Source organism: Garra rufa, unplaced genomic scaffold (assembly GCF_049309525.1).
Source record: "Garra rufa unplaced genomic scaffold, GarRuf1.0 hap1_unplaced_002, whole genome shotgun sequence".
Lineage (NCBI taxonomy): Eukaryota > Metazoa > Chordata > Actinopteri > Cypriniformes > Cyprinidae > Garra > Garra rufa.
The window spans coordinates 13,107,015-13,122,180 of NW_027394277.1; the positions used below are offsets into that span (position 1 = coordinate 13,107,015).

General features: G+C 42.7%; 1 protein-coding gene and 13 non-coding genes across 14 annotated transcripts in view; 8 read left to right on the plus strand and 6 right to left on the minus strand.

Annotated features, from left to right (window-relative positions):
* LOC141305375 (uncharacterized) overlaps positions 1-15,166 on the plus strand; it is a 566,500-nt gene that overhangs the window by 20,282 nt on the left and 531,052 nt on the right. The gene's annotated exons all lie outside the window — the stretch shown is intronic.
* trnaw-cca (transfer RNA tryptophan (anticodon CCA)) lies at positions 1,100-1,171 on the plus strand. Its single transcript has one exon. It is a non-coding gene; the product is annotated as a tRNA-Trp (tRNA).
* On the minus strand, positions 1,689-1,775 carry trnay-gua (transfer RNA tyrosine (anticodon GUA)). Its single transcript is given in 2 exon segments — positions 1,689-1,724; positions 1,739-1,775. It is a non-coding gene; the product is annotated as a tRNA-Tyr (tRNA).
* On the plus strand, positions 2,341-2,413 carry trnaw-cca (transfer RNA tryptophan (anticodon CCA)). The gene has a single exon. It is a non-coding gene; the product is annotated as a tRNA-Trp (tRNA).
* On the minus strand, positions 2,931-3,017 carry trnay-gua (transfer RNA tyrosine (anticodon GUA)). Its single transcript is given in 2 exon segments — positions 2,931-2,966; positions 2,981-3,017. It is a non-coding gene; the product is annotated as a tRNA-Tyr (tRNA).
* trnaw-cca (transfer RNA tryptophan (anticodon CCA)) lies at positions 3,583-3,654 on the plus strand. Its single transcript has one exon. It is a non-coding gene; the product is annotated as a tRNA-Trp (tRNA).
* trnay-gua (transfer RNA tyrosine (anticodon GUA)) lies at positions 4,172-4,258 on the minus strand. Its single transcript is given in 2 exon segments — positions 4,172-4,207; positions 4,222-4,258. It is a non-coding gene; the product is annotated as a tRNA-Tyr (tRNA).
* Positions 4,824-4,895, plus strand: trnaw-cca (transfer RNA tryptophan (anticodon CCA)). Its single transcript has one exon. It is a non-coding gene; the product is annotated as a tRNA-Trp (tRNA).
* trnay-gua (transfer RNA tyrosine (anticodon GUA)) lies at positions 5,413-5,499 on the minus strand. The gene is given in 2 exon segments: positions 5,413-5,448; positions 5,463-5,499. It is a non-coding gene; the product is annotated as a tRNA-Tyr (tRNA).
* trnaw-cca (transfer RNA tryptophan (anticodon CCA)) lies at positions 6,065-6,137 on the plus strand. The gene has a single exon. It is a non-coding gene; the product is annotated as a tRNA-Trp (tRNA).
* trnay-gua (transfer RNA tyrosine (anticodon GUA)) lies at positions 6,655-6,741 on the minus strand. The gene is given in 2 exon segments: positions 6,655-6,690; positions 6,705-6,741. It is a non-coding gene; the product is annotated as a tRNA-Tyr (tRNA).
* Positions 8,529-8,600, plus strand: trnaw-cca (transfer RNA tryptophan (anticodon CCA)). Its single transcript has one exon. It is a non-coding gene; the product is annotated as a tRNA-Trp (tRNA).
* Positions 9,118-9,204, minus strand: trnay-gua (transfer RNA tyrosine (anticodon GUA)). Its single transcript is given in 2 exon segments — positions 9,118-9,153; positions 9,168-9,204. It is a non-coding gene; the product is annotated as a tRNA-Tyr (tRNA).
* Positions 10,993-11,064, plus strand: trnaw-cca (transfer RNA tryptophan (anticodon CCA)). The gene has a single exon. It is a non-coding gene; the product is annotated as a tRNA-Trp (tRNA).

The following is a 15,166-nucleotide window of genomic DNA, read 5'->3' on the forward strand; positions in this document are numbered from 1 at the left end:
ACCGCTCTGTATGTCTCCCTTATTAAACACACCTGATTAAGATCATTAGCTAGTTAGGAGAGAGCTCCATGAGCTCATCTGGGTGTGTCAGAAAAAGGAGACAGACAAAAATGCAGGGCCGCGTCTTCCAGAGTCATCGTAAGCCTAAGTTGATTGCAACTCTATTGGTTTCAATGCGTCTACGTTGTATTAAGGATTGCAACGCTTTTGGGAAACACAGCCCAGAGCAGGGGGTCCCCAGGATCAGGATTGAAAATCACCAGTGTACTGTGATAGATTTGTATCTTGACCTGTTATTTTTATTAAGCCTGAGATCTCATGTAATAACCATTCCTGTCATTGTGTACTGTGACAGATCTGCCTCTTGACGTGTTACTTTTGCATATCTTGCCCTGCAATCTCTGAAGAAATCGTGGAAACATCTACTTGCCGAATTCAAAAGCCAGCTCCTTCGAGCCGGAATCTAACCAGCGACCTAAGGATAGCCAATGTATCATCTACAGTCCTCCGCTCTACCAGCTGAGCTATCGAAGGCAGGATGACAAAAGGTGGCTTAAGCAGGAAACACCAGATAGGTTTGTGGTGTCTTGGGGTACAACGGTAGCTTGGCTGAATCCAGATCAGACGGTTGCATGTTCCAATCACATCAGTTGATCTCTTCTTGACATCCATAGTATAAAGTCTACAGCCCTTTACCGTGACTGATTTGCAAATTGAATCAAAGCAATTAAGCAAGGAACGCCGACTTGTTTTCTCGACCTCGTGGCCGCGACAGAGTGCGCCTGACCCCGGATCGGGAGGTTGCGTGTTCCAATTATGTTGAGGTCAAGCGAACTGTTCTTGACTTTGTGAGTGTAAAGACTAGCGGATTTGCATAGTTTATCAAAGTGCTTTAGCATGAAACACTAAATAATTTTTCCGCTATCTTGTAGTGCAACGGTAGAGTGTCTGGCTCCAAATCACCTTGAGGTCAGACGATCTGTTTTTGATCTCCTGAGTATAAAGTCCAACATCAAGAGTGTTCCTTGAGCACCGTATATTTACTGATTTGCATTCTGTGTCAAGGGGGTTAAGCAAAATACATCACCTCTGGCTTCAGGACCTCGTGGCGCAACGGTAGCGCGTCTGACTCCAGATCAGAAGGTTGCGTGTTCAAATCACGTCGGGGTCACGTGATTTCTTGTTGACTTCTAATGTGAAAAGAAGTCCTGTCGTTGTGTGCTGCAGTGGTTTCCAATCCCACCGCTCTGTATGTCTCCCTTATTAAACACACCTGATTAAGATCATTAGCTAGTTAGGAGAGAGCTCCATGAGCTCATCTGGGTGTGTCAGAAAAAGGAGACAGACAAAAATGCAGGGCAGCGTCTTCCAGAGTCATCGTAAGCCTAAGTTGATTGCAACTCTATTGGTTTCAATGCGTCTACGTTGTATTAAGGATTGCAACGCTTTTGGGAAACACAGCCCAGAGCAGGGGGTCCCCAGGATCAGGATTGAAAATCACCAGTGTACTGTGATAGATTTGTATCTTGACCTGTTATTTTTATTAAGCCTGAGATCTCATGTAATAACCATTCCTGTCATTGTGTACTGTGACAGATCTGCCTCTTGACGTGTTACTTTTGCATATCTTGCCCTGCAATCTCTGAAGAAATCGTGGAAACATCTACGTGCCGAATTCAAAAGCCAGTTCCTTCGAGCCGGAATCGAACCAGCGACCTAAGGATAGCCAATGTATCATCTACAGTCCTCCGCTCTACCAGCTGAGCTATCGAAGGCAGGATGACAAAAGGTGGCTTAAGCAGGAAACACCAGATAGGTTTGTGGTGTCTTGGGGTACAACGGTAGCTTGGCTGAATCCAGATCAGACGGTTGCATGTTCCAATCACATCAGTTGATCTCTTCTTGACATCCATAGTATAAAGTCTACAGCCCTTTACCGTGACTGATTTGCAAATTGAATCAAAGCAATTAAGCAAGGAACGCCGACTTGTTTTCTCGACCTCGTGGCCGCGACAGAGTGCGCCTGACCCCGGATCGGGAGGTTGCGTGTTCCAATTATGTTGAGGTCAAGCGAACTGTTCTTGACTTTGTGAGTGTAAAGACTAGCGGATTTGCATAGTTTATCAAAGTGCTTTAGCATGAAACACTAAATAATTTTTCCGCTATCTTGTAGTGCAACGGTAGAGTGTCTGGCTCCAAATCACCTTGAGGTCAGACGATCTGTTTTTGATCTCCTGAGTATAAAGTCCAACATCAAGAGTGTTCCTTGAGCACCGTATATTTACTGATTTGCATTCTGTGTCAAGGGGGTTAAGCAAAATACATCACCTCTGGCTTCAGGACCTCGTGGCGCAACGGTAGCGCGTCTGACTCCAGATCAGAAGGTTGCGTGTTCAAATCACGTCGGGGGTCACGTGATTTCTTGTTGACTTCTAATGTGAAAAGAAGTCCTGTCGTTGTGTGCTGCAGTGGTTTCCAATCCCACCGCTCTGTATGTCTCCCTTATTAAACACACCTGATTAAGATCATTAGCTAGTTAGGAGAGAGCTCCATGAGCTCATCTGGGTGTGTCAGAAAAAGGAGACAGACAAAAATGCAGGGCCGCGTCTTCCAGAGTCATCGTAAGCCTAAGTTGATTGCAACTCTATTGGTTTCAATGCGTCTACGTTGTATTAAGGATTGCAACGCTTTTGGGAAACACAGCCCAGAGCAGGGGGTCCCCAGGATCAGGATTGAAAATCACCAGTGTACTGTGATAGATTTGTATCTTGACCTGTTATTTTTATTAAGCCTGAGATCTCATGTAATAACCATTCCTGTCATTGTGTACTGTGACAGATCTGCCTCTTGACGTGTTACTTTTGCATATCTTGCCCTGCAATCTCTGAAGAAATCGTGGAAACATCTACTTGCCGAATTCAAAAGCCAGCTCCTTCGAGCCGGAATCGAACCAGCGACCTAAGGATAGCCAATGTATCATCTACAGTCCTCCGCTCTACCAGCTGAGCTATCGAAGGCAGGATGACAAAAGGTGGCTTAAGCAGGAAACACCAGATAGGTTTGTGGTGTCTTGGGGTACAACGGTAGCTTGGCTGAATCCAGATCAGACGGTTGCATGTTCCAATCACATCAGTTGATCTCTTCTTGACATCCATAGTATAAAGTCTACAGCCCTTTACCGTGACTGATTTGCAAATTGAATCAAAGCAATTAAGCAAGGAACGCCGACTTGTTTTCTCGACCTCGTGGCCGCGACAGAGTGCGCCTGACCCCGGATCGGGAGGTTGCGTGTTCCAACTATGTTGAGGTCAAGCGAACTGTTCTTGACTTTGTGAGTGTAAAGACTAGCGGATTTGCATAGTTTATCAAAGTGCTTTAGCATGAAACACTAAATAATTTTTCCGCTATCTTGTAGTGCAACGGTAGAGTGTCTGGCTCCAAATCACCTTGAGGTCAGACGATCTGTTTTTGATCTCCTGAGTATAAAGTCCAACATCAAGAGTGTTCCTTGAGCACCGTATATTTACTGATTTGCATTCTGTGTCAAGGGGGTTAAGCAAAATACATCACCTCTGGGTTCAGGACCTCGTGGTGCAACGGTAGCGCGTCTGACTCCAGGTCAGAAGGTTGCGTGTTCAAATCACGTCGGGGTCACGTGATTTCTTGTTGACTTCTAATGTGAAAAGAAGTCCTGTCGTTGTGTGCTGCAGTGGTTTCCAATCCCACCGCTCTGTATGTCTCCCTTATTAAACACACCTGATTAAGATCATTAGCTAGTTAGGAGAGAGCTCCATGAGCTCATCTGGGTGTGTCAGAAAAAGGAGACAGACAAAAATGCAGGGCCGCGTCTTCCAGAGTCATCGTAAGCCTAAGTTGACTGCAACTCTATTGGTTTCAATGCGTCTACGTTGTATTAAGGATTGCAACGCTTTTGGGAAACACAGCCCAGAGCAGGGGGTCCCCAGGATCAGGATTGAAAATCACCAGTGTACTGTGATAGATTTGTATCTTGACCTGTTATTTTTATTAAGCCTGAGATCTCATGTAATAACCATTCCTGTCATTGTGTACTGTGACAGATCTGCCTCTTGACGTGTTACTTTTGCATATCTTGCCCTGCAATCTCTGAAGAAATCGTGGAAACATCTACGTGCCGAATTCAAAAGCCAGCTCCTTCGAGCCGGAATCGAACCAGCGACCTAAGGATAGCCAGTGTATCATCTACAGTCCTCCGCTCTACCAGCTGAGCTATCGAAGGCAGGATGACAAAAGGTGGCTTAAGCAGGAAACACCAGATAGGTTTGTGGTGTCTTGGGGTACAACGGTAGCTTGGCTGAATCCAGATCAGACGGTTGCATGTTCCAATCACATCAGTTGATCTCTTCTTGACATCCATAGTATAAAGTCTACAGCCCTTTACCGTGACTGATTTGCAAATTGAATCAAAGCAATTAAGCAAGGAACGCCGACTTGTTTTCTCGACCTCGTGGCCGCGACAGAGTGCGCCTGACCCCGGATCGGGAGGTTGCGTGTTCCAATTATGTTGAGGTCAAGCGAACTGTTCTTGACTTTGTGAGTGTAAAGACTAGCGGATTTGCATAGTTTATCAAAGTGCTTTAGCATGAAACACTAAATAATTTTTCCGCTATCTTGTAGTGCAACGGTAGAGTGTCTGGCTCCAAATCACCTTGAGGTCAGACGATCTGTTTTTGATCTCCTGAGTATAAAGTCCAACATCAAGAGTGTTCCTTGAGCACCGTATATTTACTGATTTGCATTCTGTGTCAAGGGGGTTAAGCAAAATACATCACCTCTGGGTTCAGGACCTCGTGGTGCAACGGTAGCGCGTCTGACTCCAGGTCAGAAGGTTGCGTGTTCAAATCACGTCGGGGTCACGTGATTTCTTGTTGACTTCTAATGTGAAAAGAAGTCCTGTCGTTGTGTGCTGCAGTGGTTTCCAATCCCACCGCTCTGTATGTCTCCCTTATTAAACACACCTGATTAAGATCATTAGCTAGTTAGGAGAGAGCTCCATGAGCTCATCTGGGTGTGTCAGAAAAAGGAGACAGACAAAAATGCAGGGCCGCGTCTTCCAGAGTCATCGTAAGCCTAAGTTGACTGCAACTCTATTGGTTTCAATGCGTCTACGTTGTATTAAGGATTGCAACGCTTTTGGGAAACACAGCCCAGAGCAGGGGGTCCCCAGGATCAGGATTGAAAATCACCAGTGTACTGTGATAGATTTGTATCTTGACCTGTTATTTTTATTAAGCCTGAGATCTCATGTAATAACCATTCCTGTCATTGTGTACTGTGACAGATCTGCCTCTTGACGTGTTACTTTTGCATATCTTGCCCTGCAATCTCTGAAGAAATCGTGGAAACATCTACGTGCCGAATTCAAAAGCCAGCTCCTTCGAGCCGGAATCGAACCAGCGACCTAAGGATAGCCAGTGTATCATCTACAGTCCTCCGCTCTACCAGCTGAGCTATCGAAGGCAGGATGACAAAAGGTGGCTTAAGCAGGAAACACCAGATAGGTTTGTGGTGTCTTGGGGTACAACGGTAGCTTGGCTGAATCCAGATCAGACGGTTGCATGTTCCAATCACATCAGTTGATCTCTTCTTGACATCCATAGTATAAAGTCTACAGCCCTTTACCGTGACTGATTTGCAAATTGAATCAAAGCAATTAAGCAAGGAACGCCGACTTGTTTTCTCGACCTCGTGGCCGCGACAGAGTGCGCCTGACCCCGGATCGGGAGGTTGCGTGTTCCAATTATGTTGAGGTCAAGCGAACTGTTCTTGACTTTGTGAGTGTAAAGACTAGCGGATTTGCATAGTTTATCAAAGTGCTTTAGCATGAAACACTAAATAATTTTTCCGCTATCTTGTAGTGCAACGGTAGAGTGTCTGGCTCCAAATCACCTTGAGGTCAGACGATCTGTTTTTGATCTCCTGAGTATAAAGTCCAACATCAAGAGTGTTCCTTGAGCACCGTATATTTACTGATTTGCATTCTGTGTCAAGGGGGTTAAGCAAAATACATCACCTCTGGGTTCAGGACCTCGTGGCGCAAAGGTAGCGCGTCTGACTCCAGATCAGAAGGTTGCGTGTTCAAATCACGTCGGGGGTCACGTGATTTCTTGTTGACTTCTAATGTGAAAAGAAGTCCTGTCGTTGTGTGCTGCAGTGGTTTCCAATCCCACCGCTCTGTATGTCTCCCTTATTAAACACACCTGATTAAGATCATTAGCTAGTTAGGAGAGAGCTCCATGAGCTCATCTGGGTGTGTCAGAAAAAGGAGACAGACAAAAATGCAGGGCCGCGTCTTCCAGAGTCATCGTAAGCCTAAGTTGATTGCAACTCTATTGGTTTCAATGCGTCTACGTTGTATTAAGGATTGCAACGCTTTTGGGAAACACAGCCCAGAGCAGGGGGTCCCCAGGATCAGGATTGAAAATCACCAGTGTACTGTGATAGATTTGTATCTTGACCTGTTATTTTTATTAAGCCTGAGATCTCATGTAATAACCATTCCTGTCATTGTGTACTGTGACAGATCTGCCTCTTGACGTGTTACTTTTGCATATCTTGCCCTGCAATCTCTGAAGAAATCGTGGAAACATCTACGTGCCGAATTCAAAAGCCAGCTCCTTCGAGCCGGAATCGAACCAGCGACCTAAGGATAGCCAATGTATCATCTACAGTCCTCCGCTCTACCAGCTGAGCTATCGAAGGCAGGATGACAAAAGGTGGCTTAAGCAGGAAACACCAGATAGGTTTGTGGTGTCTTGGGGTACAACGGTAGCTTGGCTGAATCCAGATCAGACGGTTGCATGTTCCAATCACATCAGTTGATCTCTTCTTGACATCCATAGTATAAAGTCTACAGCCCTTTACCGTGACTGATTTGCAAATTGAATCAAAGCAATTAAGCAAGGAACGTAGGGCTGGGCGGTATACCTTTTCATACCGAATACCGGTGTTTTTTTTTTTAATGATATTCATTTTTCATATACCCCAATACCGGTGAGTGTGTGCGTACAAAGCGCTGGGAACACGTATGTTGACGCAAACAGAAACCGCAGCTTGCACGTGCTTGTCTGAAGCAACACATCTGAGGTGTGGACGTATTTCAGTATATCTGAGAAAGACCCAGGGTTAGCGATTTGCAAAACTTGTAATGCCGAAATTTCAAGAGGGGGTGTGTCTGCAGAGATGAGAGCAGAGATCGGCGCATTGTGCGCAGACAGTAGCTTTCAGTGAGAGAAAAACAATGGCTTTACGTTGGTGTTACGTCGCAATATTTTAAATTTTAATATGTCTTTTCTATATACTGTATTTTTATTAATATTTATGTTTTAAAGCCAATGGATATCACACAAGCAACGTGGAAACTGATCAATATGTTAAAGTGAAAGTAAAAACTGACTTTCAGCATCTGATGTGCATTCTTTCAGACAATGAGAGACGATTATACTTCATATGCTGATATTAATTTAGTCCCTTAATATTTTTCTTGTGCCCCGAACATGGTGGGGAAAAAAATAAAAAAGAAACGTATTTTGTGTAAGGTTTGTTTTTGAAAGTCTTAAATAAAGCTCTTAATTTTCATTGATGACTGCAGTGTTATTAGGGGGTTATGAAAGTCATAATTATGATTTCAGGTGGTCTAAAATGTGGGGACTGAAAGACAAGAATTGCGATGAAACTTCAAAAGGCTATCCATTGAATAAATATGAGCGCTGCACGTTTCAAAATCATTTGTTGCGCTACTTTGTATACTACCATTCTGACAGCGCCTCCTGCTGGAAGAGAAACGCGTAGACTTGTAAATGTGAACTTGTGAAGAATGCACAATAAAGTGTTGTGTATTTTGACTGCAAATCATGAATTCTGATTTCTTCACCTCATTACAATTATGAGTGCCACTGTCACTTCTTTGTGAACAGCAGCATTTTGTGAGACCAATTAAACCTGGGTTAATACTAGTCCGGTCAATGTAAGCCAATATACTGCAGTAATTATTCTCTAATTTATTAGGAAATGTGGTTAACACCTAGTAAGCATGAAAAAAAAAAATACCGTCATATATTGTGATACCGTATAATTTTGAAAAATACCGTGATATAAATTTTTGGTCATACCGCCCAGCTCTAAAGGAACGCTGACTTGTTTTCTCGACCTCGTGGCCGCGACAGAGTGCGCCTGACCCCGGATCGGGAGGTTGCGTGTTCCAATTATGTTGAGGTCAAGCGAACTGTTCTTGACTTTGTGAGTGTAAAGACTAGCGGATTTGCATAGTTTATCAAAGTGCTTTAGCATGAAACACTAAATAATTTTTCCGCTATCTTGTAGTGCAACGGTAGAGTGTCTGGCTCCAAATCACCTTGAGGTCAGACGATCTGTTTTTGATCTCCTGAGTATAAAGTCCAACATCAAGAGTGTTCCTTGAGCACCGTATATTTACTGATTTGCATTCTGTGTCAAGGGGGTTAAGCAAAATACATCACCTCTGGGTTCAGGACCTCGTGGCGCAAAGGTAGCGCGTCTGACTCCAGATCAGAAGGTTGCGTGTTCAAATCACGTCGGGGTCACGTGATTTCTTGTTGACTTCTAATGTGAAAAGAAGTCCTGTCGTTGTGTGCTGCAGTGGTTTCCAATCCCACCGCTCTGTATGTCTCCCTTATTAAACACACCTGATTAAGATCATTAGCTAGTTAGGAGAGAGCTCCATGAGCTCATCTGGGTGTGTCAGAAAAAGGAGACAGACAAAAATGCAGGGCCGCGTCTTCCAGAGTCATCGTAAGCCTAAGTTGATTGCAACTCTATTGGTTTCAATGCGTCTACGTTGTATTAAGGATTGCAACGCTTTTGGGAAACACAGCCCAGAGCAGGGGGTCCCCAGGATCAGGATTGAAAATCACCAGTGTACTGTGATAGATTTGTATCTTGACCTGTTATTTTTATTAAGCCTGAGATCTCATGTAATAACCATTCCTGTCATTGTGTACTGTGACAGATCTGCCTCTTGACGTGTTACTTTTGCATATCTTGCCCTGCAATCTCTGAAGAAATCGTGGAAACATCTACGTGCCGAATTCAAAAGCCAGCTCCTTCGAGCCGGAATCGAACCAGCGACCTAAGGATAGCCAATGTATCATCTACAGTCCTCCGCTCTACCAGCTGAGCTATCGAAGGCAGGATGACAAAAGGTGGCTTAAGCAGGAAACACCAGATAGGTTTGTGGTGTCTTGGGGTACAACGGTAGCTTGGCTGAATCCAGATCAGACGGTTGCATGTTCCAATCACATCAGTTGATCTCTTCTTGACATCCATAGTATAAAGTCTACAGCCCTTTACCGTGACTGATTTGCAAATTGAATCAAAGCAATTAAGCAAGGAACGTAGGGCTGGGCGGTATACCTTTTCATACCGAATACCGGTGTTTTTTTTTTTAATGATATTCATTTTTCATATACCCCAATACCGGTGAGTGTGTGCGTACAAAGCGCTGGGAACACGTATGTTGACGCAAACAGAAACCGCAGCTTGCACGTGCTTGTCTGAAGCAACACATCTGAGGTGTGGACGTATTTCAGTATATCTGAGAAAGACCCAGGGTTAGCGATTTGCAAAACTTGTAATGCCGAAATTTCAAGAGGGGGTGTGTCTGCAGAGATGAGAGCAGAGATCGGCGCATTGTGCGCAGACAGTAGCTTTCAGTGAGAGAAAAACAATGGCTTTACGTTGGTGTTACGTCGCAATATTTTAATTTTTAATATGTCTTTTCTATATACTGTATTTTTATTAATATTTATGTTTTAAAGCCAATGGATATCACACAAGCAACGTGGAAACTGATCAATATGTTAAAGTGAAAGTAAAAACTGACTTTCAGCATCTGATGTGCATTCTTTCAGACAATGAGAGACGATTATACTTCATATGCTGATATTAATTTAGTCCCTTAATATTTTTCTTGTGCCCCGAACATGGTGGGGAAAAAAATAAAAAAGAAACGTATTTTGTGTAAGGTTTGTTTTTGAAAGTCTTAAATAAAGCTCTTAATTTTCATTGATGACTGCAGTGTTATTAGGGGGTTATGAAAGTCATAATTATGATTTCAGGTGGTCTAAAATGTGGGGACTGAAAGACAAGAATTGCGATGAAACTTCAAAAGGCTATCCATTGAATAAATATGAGCGCTGCACGTTTCAAAATCATTTGTTGCGCTACTTTGTATACTACCATTCTGACAGCGCCTCCTGCTGGAAGAGAAACGCGTAGACTTGTAAATGTGAACTTGTGAAGAATGCACAATAAAGTGTTGTGTATTTTGACTGCAAATCATGAATTCTGATTTCTTCACCTCATTACAATTATGAGTGCCACTGTCACTTCTTTGTGAACAGCAGCATTTTGTGAGACCAATTAAACCTGGGTTAATACTAGTCCGGTCAATGTAAGCCAATATACTGCAGTAATTATTCTCTAATTTATTAGGAAATGTGGTTAACACCTAGTAAGCATGAAAAAAAAAAAATACCGTCATATACTGTGATACCGTATAATTTTGAAAAATACCGTGATATAAATTTTTGGTCATACCGCCCAGCTCTAAAGGAACGCCGACTTGTTTTCTCGACCTCGTGGCCGCGACAGAGTGCGCCTGACCCCGGATCGGGAGGTTGCGTGTTCCAATTATGTTGAGGTCAAGCGAACTGTTCTTGACTTTGTGAGTGTAAAGACTAGCGGATTTGCATAGTTTATCAAAGTGCTTTAGCATGAAACACTAAATAATTTTTCCGCTATCTTGTAGTGCAACGGTAGAGTGTCTGGCTCCAAATCACCTTGAGGTCAGACGATCTGTTTTTGATCTCCTGAGTATAAAGTCCAACATCAAGAGTGTTCCTTGAGCACCGTATATTTACTGATTTGCATTCTGTGTCAAGGGGGTTAAGCAAAATACATCACCTCAGGGTTCAGGACCTCGTGGCGCAATGGTAGCGCGTCTGACTCCAGATCAGAAGGTTGCGTGTTCAAATCACGTCGGGGTCACGTGATTTCTTGTTGACTTCTAATGTGAAAAGAAGTCCTGTCGTTGTGTGCTGCAGTGGTTTCCAATCCCACCGCTCTGTATGTCTCCCTTATTAAACACACCTGATTAAGATCATTAGCTAGTTAGGAGAGAGCTCCATGAGCTCATCTGGGTGTGTCAGAAAAAGGAGACAGACAAAAATGCAGGGCCGCGTCTTCCAGAGTCATCGTAAGCCTAAGTTGATTGCAACTCTATTGGTTTCAATGTGTCTACGTTGTATTAAGGATTGCAACGCTTTTGGGAAACACAGCCCAGAGCAGGGGGTCCCCAGGATCAGGATTGAAAATCACCAGTGTACTGTGATAGATTTGTATCTTGACCTGTTATTTTTATTAAGCCTGAGATCTCATGTAATAACCATTCCTGTCATTGTGTACTGTGACAGATCTGCCTCTTGACGTGTTACTTTTGCATATCTTGCCCTGCAATCTCTGAAGAAATCGTGGAAACATCTACTTGCCGAATTCAAAAGCCAGCTCTTTCGAGCCGGAATCGAACCAGCGACCTAAGGATAGCCAATGTATTATCTACAGTCCTCCGCTCTACCAGCTGAGCTATCGAAGGCAGGATGACCAAAGGTGGCTTAAGCAGGAAACACCAGATAGGTTTGTGGTGTCTTGGGGTACAACGGTAGCTTGGCTGAATCCAGATCAGACGGTTGCATGTTCCAATCACATCAGTTGATCTCTTCTTGACATCCATAGTATAAAGTCTACAGCCCTTTACCGTGACTGATTTGCAAATTGAATCAAAGCAATTAAGCTTGTTTTCTCGACCTCGTGGCCGCGACAGAGTGCGCCTGACCCCGGATCGGGAGGTTGCGTGTTCCAATTATGATGAGGTCAAGCGAACTGTTCTTGACTTTGTGAGTGTAAAGACTAGCGGATTTGCATAGTTTATCAAAGTGCTTTAGCATGAAACACTAAATAATTTTTCCGCTATCTTGTAGTGCAACGGTAGAGTGTCTGGCTCCAAATCACCTTGAGGTCAGATTATCTGTTTTTGATCTCCTGAGTATAAAGTCCAACATCAAGAGTGTTCCTTGAGCACCGTATATTTACTGATTTGCATTCTGTGTCAAGGGGGTTAAAAAAAAGCCTCCTCAAATATTAACTAAATAGAACTGAACTATATATTACAATTATTTAATTGAATAAAAGTTATGTGTTTGGTCACATTTGACTGCCAAAAAGTATGGGAATATATTAATTATGTCTCTTTATCACTGCCCAGAATAAAATGCGATTGTAAAGCGTATTCAGAGAAGTTATCAATACACCATCAATGCACATTATGTGTTAATAATTACTCGAAATTGCTGCAAATATAGTAAAACTGCTGTCTATCCTACTTAAACCCATTCAAACACATTGACAGCGCGGAGTTGTTTGGAACTATTGGGCGCTCCACGAACCACGTGACCGCGCGGCGCCGAGATCAAAGCGTGTCGTAACCACTGATCTATAATAGAGAACATTATATAGATCAGTGGTCGTAACTCTCTTTCTCTATGGCTCTGGGTATATCTAAAAAAAAAACAAGATGCTGCAGCCAATGAGCAGCCTCAACCTCGCTCCACGGACAGTTTTTTATGTTTTATCAGACAATAACTATTTAAGATTTTGCTTCAGTATAATTTTCGGGACAATTAGAGCGGGATTCGGGACAGCAGCTTAGATTTCGGGACTGTCCCGAATTTTTCGGGACGTCTGGTCACCCTATTCATGGGTCTATGACAAACGGTGTAGGACGAGTTACACGCCGAAGTACCTTTGGGCCTGCGTGAACATTCTGCCAATGAAAGTCTATGGGATATTTTTGCCCACTTTTTCGTGCGCTGTTTGAACATCGTATCTCCAATTGCTCCGAAAACTCATAGCACACCTCTCCTCAATAAGCCGCAACATTTGACACCTCATTCATGGGTCTACGGCAAACGGTGCCGGACAAATCATGCACCGAAGTTCCTATGGGCCTGTGTGTGTGTGTGTGTGTGTGTGTGTGTGTGTGTGTGTGTGTGAGAAAGTGACAGTTGAGATTCAAATTCACAGACATTCTGCCATAGTAAATCAATGGCATTTTTTAGCCTGCTTTTTTCTCCGCTGTACGATAATTGTACACCCGATCACTTAGAAAGGCAAACTTTAACTATGACTTTTCTGAGCCAAACTTTAAGCTAAACTGCTTATATTTTCAGTGATTTTCATTTAGCTGTCAATAAATAAATGAATGAATGAAAGAATGAAAGAATAAATGAATGAATGAATAAATAAATAGTTTTAAATGTAAAAAATATTTAGAAATCCGGATATTTCTCCTATATAAATCTCTGGTCCACAGGAATGCAAAGGTAACTGTGGTAATCAAGATTTGTTTTGCCTTGAAAAGTGCATTGTTATTTTTGTTGCTTAGCAACGTTCTTTAAGGGTTTACCAGACAGAAAAAAAAGCCTCTCATACATTTTTGCTTCATTACTGATTGAGCACTTGCTGGGATCATGACACGAGGTAAGTTGTTGTCTTGATCATCAGTTCATCACATATTTGTCAGTTTATTGTCAATATATTAATAGTTTTCTTTAAATATTTTAGAGAAAGTAGTACTGATTGTTGGCCACAGTTTTGTAAAGTGGGCTGAAAAGAGAGCTGAGGCCGCCTGGGAGCCTAACTTGGGTCTGCGGAGCACCAGTGTAAAGTGGCATGGAAAAGGAGGGATGAGATGGAGCCAGCTACTGCCTGCCGTCCTCTCAACAAGCCAGAGACCAGACGTCCTGGTGATCCATGCTGGGGGGAATGACTTGGGTGTACTAAGGAGTCTGGATCTCCTAAGTTCCATGAGGAAGGACATTTCTGCACTGCAGAAAATCACCGGGGCCAAGGTGATTTTCTCCGACATCACCGAGAGGTGTGTCTGGCGGTGGGGAAAAGGCCGGAGTATTAATAAAGCGAGGGAGTTTGTAAACAGTGCCATGAAAAAGTTCATGGCTGAGACTGGTGGTGGATTCATTGACAACCACATTATAACATGGAAGAGAGGTGGACTGTTCAGGTGGGATGGGGTTCATCTGTCTGATGAGGCAAATGACATGTTTTTGAAAAACATTGCAAGTGCTATAAGCAAATAAATTTTAAAGTAATTTATCTACAAAACTTGTTTGTCATTCTTTCTCAGTGAGTTGCATTTGAGAGGTTCCATATTAAAACTTTTTCTTTTCTTATGAATCATTAACCTGAAAAATATAAGTTGACTTTATTATGTATTATATTCCTGAAATGGCCTGCGATTCATGACATTTAAACAAATTACAGCAAATTCAGGGTGACTTTTATTTTTATTTTGAAATCGCGATGCATATTTTGAAGTATTCTTCTATGTTGGCATGGCATAGATGATTTACGTAACAAATCTTGAGATTACACACACACACACACACACACACACACACACACACTTTTTTCCGAGATGATTGTTAAGCATTCTAAACTCACAGCATATGCAGAGGAAGAGTTTTTGGACCGAGCTGCTGAGATAGAGACGTGCTCTAAGCTTGTACAGAATTTGCAAATAAGTATAGATCTTTTTTACACTTTTATTTAAAATAGCAGGATTTTCTGCTATTAATAAAACTTGAAAAAGACGAGACCACAGAAGCTGACGTTCAACTCCCATTTTTGTGCTGTTGACCAACATTGGTGGGCGGAGTTAGTATGAATAGACACTCCGTTTTCGGTTTTCATTTTGTGTATAATTAATAAAAAGTAAATAAATGCATTAATAAATAGTTTTAACACAATATTTTAGAGAAAATTGTACTCAGTCACAGCTATATCAAATGGGCTGAGAGGACAGCTAAGGTCACCTGGAAACCAAACCTGGGTCTTCTGAATAGTCCAGAGACTTGGGAAGGAAGGCATGAGATAGAGCCAGCTTCTAGATGTCATGCTCTCAACCTTTCAGCACTCCAATGAGGACTTTTAAGCAATTTCAGCACCAATACCACAATACTAAAGGCCGGAAGATGAAAAAAGCCAGGCATCAGGCATCCATCAACAACGCCATGGC